Source organism: Lolium perenne, chromosome 4, assembly GCF_019359855.2.
Source record: "Lolium perenne isolate Kyuss_39 chromosome 4, Kyuss_2.0, whole genome shotgun sequence".
NCBI classification, from domain to species: Eukaryota; Viridiplantae; Streptophyta; class Magnoliopsida; order Poales; family Poaceae; genus Lolium; species Lolium perenne.
In genome coordinates, this window is record NC_067247.2 from 130,583,344 (window position 1) to 130,590,609 (window position 7,266).

The window sequence follows — 7,266 nt, forward strand, 5'->3', positions numbered from 1 at the left end:
CCGCTGTTGCATATGAACACATGTGTTCTTAGCTTTACTCTTAAAGTTCATGGCGAAGGTTGAAACTGCTTCGTTCATTATTATATGGTTGGAAACAGAAAATGCTGCATGTGGTAATTGGTATAATGTCTTGAATAATTTGATACTTGGCAATTGTTGTGCTCAAATAGATCATGTTTAAGCTCTTGCATCATATACTTTGCACCTATTAATGAAGAAATACCGTAGAGCTTGTTAAAATTTGGTTTGCATGATTGGTCGCTCTAAAGTCTAGATATTTTCTGGTGAGGGTTTGAACAACAAGGAAGACAATGTAGAGTCTTATAATTCTTGCAATATGTTCTTATGTAAGTCTTGCTGTACCGGTTCATACTTGTGTTTGCTTCAAACGACCTTGCTAGCCTAAGCTTTGTATTGAGAGGGAATACTTCTCGTGCATCCAAAATCCTTGAGCCAAAAACTATGCCATTTGTGTCCACCATACCTACCTACTACATGGTATTTCTCTGCCATTCCAAAGTAAATTGCTTGAGTACTACCTTTAAAATTCCATTCTTTGTCTTTGCAATATATAGCTCATGGGAAAAATAGCTTAAAAAACTATTGTGTTATTGAATATGTACTTATGTATCTTATTTATTATAAGGTACTTGTTGAGCGGTAACCATGTTCCTGGGGACGCCATCAACTATTTCACCTTTGTTGAATATCATGTGAGTTGCTATGCATGTTCGTCTTGTCTGAAGTAAGGGTGATTTATCATGATCAAATGGTTTGAGTATGCATATTGTTAGAGAAGAACATTGGGCCGCTAACTAAAGCCATGATCCATGGTGGAAGTTTCAGTTTGGACAATAATACTCAATCTCATATGAGAATATTATCTGTTGTTGAATGCTTATGCATTAAAGAGGAGTCCATTATCTGTTGTCTATGTTGTCCCGGTATGGATGTCTAAGTTGAGAATAATCAAAAGCGAGAAATCCAATGCGAACTTTCTCCTTAGACCTTTGTACAGGCGGCATAGAGGTACCCCTTTGTGACACTTGGTTAAAACATATATTATGCAATGATAATCTATGTAAATCCAAGCTAATTAGGACAAGGTGCGGGCACTATTGGTAATCTATGCATGAGGCTTGTAACTTATAAGATATCTTATACATAACACATATGAATTATTACTACCGTTGACAAAATTGTTTCTATGTTTTCAAAATAAAAGCTCTAGCACAAATATAGCAATCCATGCTTCCGTCTGCGAAGGGCCATTCTTTTACTTTTATGTTGAGTCAGTTTACCTACTTCTTTCTATCTTAGAAGCAAACACTTGTGTCAACTGTGTGCATTGATTCCTACATACTTGCTTATTTGCATTCATCATATTACTTTGTGTTGACAATTATCCATGAGATAAACATGTTGAAGTTGAAAGCAACCGCTGAAACTTATATCTTCCTTTGTGTTGCTTCAAAACTTTCTACTAAGAATCTATTGCTTTACGAGTTAACTCCTATGCAAGTCTTATTGATGCTTGTCTGGAAAGTACTATTCATGAAAAGTCTTTGCTATATGATTTAGTTGTTTATTCATTGTCTTTACCATTGCTTCGAATCACTTCATTCATTACATATGCTTTACAATAGTATTGATCAAGATTATGATAGCATGTCACTTCAGAAATTATCCTTGTTATCGTTTACCTACTCGAGGGCGAGTAAGCTTGGGGATGCTTGATACGTCTCAAACGTATCTATAATTTCTTATGTTCCATGCTACTTTTATGATGATACTCACATGTTTTATACATACTTTATGTCATTATTATGCATTTTCCGGCTCTAACCTATTGACGAGATGCCGAAGAGCCGATTCTTTGTTTCTGCTGTTTTTGGTTTCAGAAATCCTACAAAGGAAATATTCTCGGAATTGGACGAAATCAACGCCCAGGGTCTTATTTTTCCACGAAGCTTCCAGAAGACCGAAGGGGATACGAAGTGGGACGACGAGGCGCCGCCACCATAGGGCCGCGCGGCCTGGGTGGGGCCCGCGCCGCCCTATGGGGTGGGCCCCTCGCGCCGCCTCCAACCCTGCCCTTCCGCCTAATTAAAGCCTTCGTCGCGAAAACCCCTGTACCAAGAGCCACGATACGGAAAACCTTTCAGAGACGACGCCGCCGCCAATCCCATCTCGGGGGATTCAGGAGCACTACAAGAAATGTGTCGACTTGCGACCCTCTATTTTCATCACTAAATCGTCATTACATTTAATCTACGACGTTTGTATGACGAAAAATGGATCGTCAAAAACGGAGCGTCAGGAATCAACCAACACGACCTTTTACCCAAAATCGTCATGATCGTTTGTGACGATATTACATCGTCGTAACATCTATGACGATCCAATATCATCACTAGCGATCTGGCTATGCCACGTCAGATCCTACGTGCCTAGTCTGACGTGGCAAAATTATGACAAAATCAAATCGTCATAATCCAAAATCAGCCCAATCCATTTCAGTGATCTACATGGGCCTGCCCATTATTACCGTCCTGTTTATATATTCTTTTCCTGCCAATTCTTGTCAGCCACATGGGCCAAGCCCAGCACTCTAGCCTTTTTCTTCTCTACGCATCAGCCTTTTTACATTCCATTTTGGTTTGGGCCCTGGCCTTTTAACAGTACATTTCCGTTTTGGGTCATGACTTTATTACAATCATTTCTGTTTCCAGCCTTTTATTTTTTTATTCAGAAATGTCTTAAAATTCTGATATTCTAGCCTTTCCAGCCCAAAAAAATATTGCACTACATATCCTTTACATCAGAATCTCCGCTCAAAAACAAACATCTTTACATCAATGGTAGAATAGATGCCCAGCATAACTGTTTTCCATAATGAACGGAAGGTGGAAACAAAGGTGCATAATCATACATACATGATGCATGTAACTACAGATATTTTAGTTGACAGATCACACCAATGCTTCGGTCTTCATCTTCCAACTTCCAATAAAGAAATCACCTAATAAAGGAATGTCATCATTAGGTTAATATTCTTCTTACAGACAATCAAAAGTCAAGCAAGCTTGTGGTGAGTTCTCTTGTTCAGCATAAGAGACAATAAGATTAAGTAGCAACCATGAAAATAACATGCTAATTACAGGTGTACTAACTACAGCTCTTGTTTTCTGGAAGCAACATCAATAGGCAAACGAAAAACAATATATTCCCAAAGCAGTCCATTAGCCACCCAGCACTTATTTAAAGAGTACTCCATGTGGGTACTACACCAGGGACAAACTATAGGTATAATACAGTCTATTTGAGTGAGCACAATGAATTAGAATTGGCAGCAATTTTTGATGGTTAATTACTGCAAATGAGTGCAAATTTCTACAGCCTTGTTTCATAGGGTTGACGTAGGAGTGCTCACCTCGTGGCTGATGGAGATGGTGGAGACGGCATAGAGTAAGCTGCTCTAAACCCCAGTAGCCAGATAAATCCAAAGCATGTCACCATCCTAGTCAACCCTTCCTCAAGGTCTGCCAGCATGTTCTTGCTGGAACTGCATCACCCACGTCCTGAAAACAAGCAAGATAACAGAAACATCAGATCCGCTCCATCTCTACTATTGAGGATGGAGCCTTAGGAGCATGGTGTGCGGGTTCCTCAATTACGCTTGTGCACATGAAACTGCAAAGCACAAGCCTAGTTTGGAGAAGTAAAGCATGGACTACCTTTTCATTCACTTCCACACTTGCAGCATAATTCATCGGTACCAATGAATAAGGATCACCACTCCTGACCAAAATAGAAGCTGACAGTTAATTTGCAGTAAATAAAAAATACATAGCAGTGAGAACATTGCTTAAAGGGCCTTGTAGAATTCCAGCTTCCAGTTTACTAGTGCATCTATTCAACTAACACAAAACAGCAGCAGCTCTTTGTGAGAGTCAAGTCAACACAGCAAGAGACAACATTCTAGAAACCATAACAAAAATAGTGAATAACCTTAGTTTCTAATAGTCAGTGAATAAAAACAGACAGGAACAACAAAGTTGCTAGAGCGAGATAGGTAAATACAGATTCATGAATATTCTATGTCATGGCAAGGTACTCCGTACAAAGAGATGATCCAGAATCAAATATTGATGGCAATAATCAGTTTGGTAGCTGAGACACAGGGCGTGTTCTGATAAACTCTACTGCTTAAATAGAAAACAACAGAAGAGACCAGTCAAAAAGTGGCATTAATAATACAATAAGACCTTGAAGACAATACCAATAATGTTTCTGCAACAACCTTATGAAAGCACAACCACGACTAATATGTATACCCCCAGGCACACCCTAATATAAGGCCCTGCTACCATGTTAAGCACTTATTTATTAGTCTAGTGGGCATACCGCTCTTTAACAGCAGCCTGCAAAGTTGCAAATTCCTTTTTTAAGTGAAATGATGTCACAACATAACCTACGAAAGGCTAAACAGAAACTGTAAAACTGGTATTCATGCAAATAGCATGTGGGGACAATACATAACACTGACTGAACATTCACCTTCCTTATAATCAACAACCACACCTAAGAATAGGCATTATAAGTTGTAGATGATAAAAGTGTATCTTACTTATAACCACACTCCGGATCAGCAGTGAAGCAAGCAACGCTGACAATGGTCATCAGCACAGGACAGGCCAGGCTAATTAAGACAAAGCCACATATTGGCTACAGAGAAGGACTAGTAACCAAAATAAGGGCCTCTGAATGGATTTGGGATACTATGATAAAATGAACATCGCACTTTAGCTAAAGAGTTTGTCTAAACTCCAAATGCTTGATCAGATCATGCAACAAATTATAGGATATCTCACTTCGTTATCCAGATATATCTAGTGTATCGTGCCAAATGCAGTAGGCATGCATAACCCCATTTACAATGGTGCGCACAACAGAGACAACGAACTCTCCAGACTAGATCAGATAGAGGCTTTAATAGCAAGCAGCGAAGGTCGGAAGACCCGCCCGAATCCACATGAATAAAACAAAGGGGTTGTTTATCCTAGAGCATCTCAAAATGTCGCCGTTCTTTCGGGAACAAACCTGGGCAAGTGAGAGGGATGGAAGAGCGAGCAAGGTACCTTGAGACCTATGTAGCGGCCACTGTGCGCCTTTTGGAAGTGCTTCGACCTCTCTTCACGATCTTCATCGTCAGCAGCTACACGGCCATCTGCAAATCACACAGCAACTAATCGAGGTGAGAAGATCCCTAACGGAGAACGTATCCATCGATAAGGCGTGAATTGGGAGTACCTTTGCGAGGACTGCGGCGGAGCGGGCGAGTGGCGGCGGCGTTGAGGCCCGGGACTCCAAGATCCGCGGGCATCGAGGTCGGGGACGAGCCGATCCAGCGTCGTGACAAGCCATACCGAGCCCTCCCTCGCCTACTTCTCGCATGACGGCTTCTCGTCACCAAGCTGGACGCGCGCCAGCGGTCGGCGAGACTGATGAAAAAGGCAGCGGCGCCGCTTTGTGAGGGAGATGGGTCGTGAGGGGCGGTGGATGAGAGTAGTGTGGGCGGCGGCGGGAGAGAAGCGAGGGTTAGGGTTAGATAATTTCGATGGAGCATTGGAGCGCGCGGCAGGGAAATGGGGAATTTTGGTGGAGTTCTCTCGGTGATGATTTCACGAAAATACCCCTCGACGGATGTTATTTGGGTGGGTTTTTTGTCATTTCAATCTAAAATTTGGGGACGCGCCAGAAATTTGGCCTCTGGCGGAAAATTTCGGGTAGGAGGGAGGGAAACTGGGTCGGTGGGAGGGAAAATACCTTTTGAGGGTTTTGCTACGTGAAATAAATATAAATACGTGTGAGAAATGAATAAGGAGTAAAATAAAATATCACAAAACATATTTTAAATTCAATTAAAGTTAAATTAACCCTAAAAATATAAGAATTTCTCAAGTGCATATATTACTAGCAAATCACTAAAAATTGAACACATCCAAATCAAACATAACTAAAATCAAAATAGTCGACAAACAAATATTTGTTATATTGTGTAAAATAATCCAAATCACTAGATAAATGGCCATCTATAAGCATGACATGTAGGCAGGTAGATTCCATATGTCAGTATTGGAATTTGGTAATTTAAATAGCCACGTAGACATGGTATGTAGGCGACTTGTTCACGTGTTAGTCCAGTCACCATTTTTTTCAAAAAAAATAAAGCTTATACAAAGTAATGACGATCTTAATTGGTCGTGATGGACTGGAAATAACGTCGTAGACAACATGGCTCGGTCTATGATGATTTTGTGCTAGGAAATAATGACGTTTTTTATTCAAATCATCGTAATCTTCTAGGGTTTTTACCCTCCCAAACAGCTAACGACGATTCAGTGCAGAATCGTCATACAATCATGACAATTTTACACAGGGTCACTCACAAAAGGTCACAAGTCAACACATTTCTTGTAGTGGAGATCGCCTCCGGCACCCTGCCGGAGAGGGGAATCATCTCCCGGAGGACTCTTCATCACCATGATCGCCTCCGGATTGATGTGTGAGTAGTTCACCCCTGGACTATGGGTCCATAGCAGTAGCTAGATGGTTGTCTTCTCCTCATGTGCTATCGTTGTTCGATCTTGTGAGCTGCCTATCATGATCAAGATCATCTATTTGTAATGCTACATGTTGTGTTTGTTGGGATCCGATGAATATGGAATACTATGTCATGTTGATTATCAATCTATCATATATGTGTTGTTTATGATCTTGCATGCTCTCCGTTGCTAGTAGAGGCTCTGGCCAAGTTGATACTTGTAAATCCAAGTGGGAGTATTTATGCTCGATAGTGGGTCCATGCCTCCATTAAATCTGGGACAGTGACAGAATGTTCTAAGGTTGTGGATGTGCTGTTGCCACTAGGGATAAAACATCAATGCTTTGTCTAAGGATATTTGTGTTGATTACATTACGCACCATACTTAATGCAATTGTCTGTTGTTTGCAACTTAATACTGGAAGGGGTGTGGATGCTAACCCGAAGGTGGACTTTTTAGGCATAGATGCATGCTGGATAGCGGTCTATGTACTTTGTCGTAATGCCCAATTGTATCTCACTCTACTCATCATGATATGTATGTGCATTGTTATGCCCTCTTTATTTGTCAATTGCCCAACTGTAATTTGTTCACCCAACATGCTATTTCTTATTGGAGAGACACCACTAGTGAACTGTGGACCCCGGTCCATTCTTTT

The 7,266-nt window shown here is 40.8% G+C and overlaps 1 long non-coding RNA gene across 1 annotated transcript; it reads right to left on the reverse strand.

Annotated features, from left to right (window-relative positions):
- Window positions 1-2,798: 2,798 nt before the first annotated feature.
- On the reverse strand, window positions 2,799-5,632 carry LOC127348624 (uncharacterized). The gene is made up of 5 exons (XR_007879853.2): window positions 5,314-5,632; window positions 5,142-5,230; window positions 3,738-3,801; window positions 3,434-3,581; window positions 2,799-3,022 (listed from the first exon to the last, which is right to left on the reverse strand). It is a non-coding gene; the product is annotated as an uncharacterized lncRNA (long non-coding RNA).
- Window positions 5,633-7,266: the final 1,634 nt, after the last annotated feature.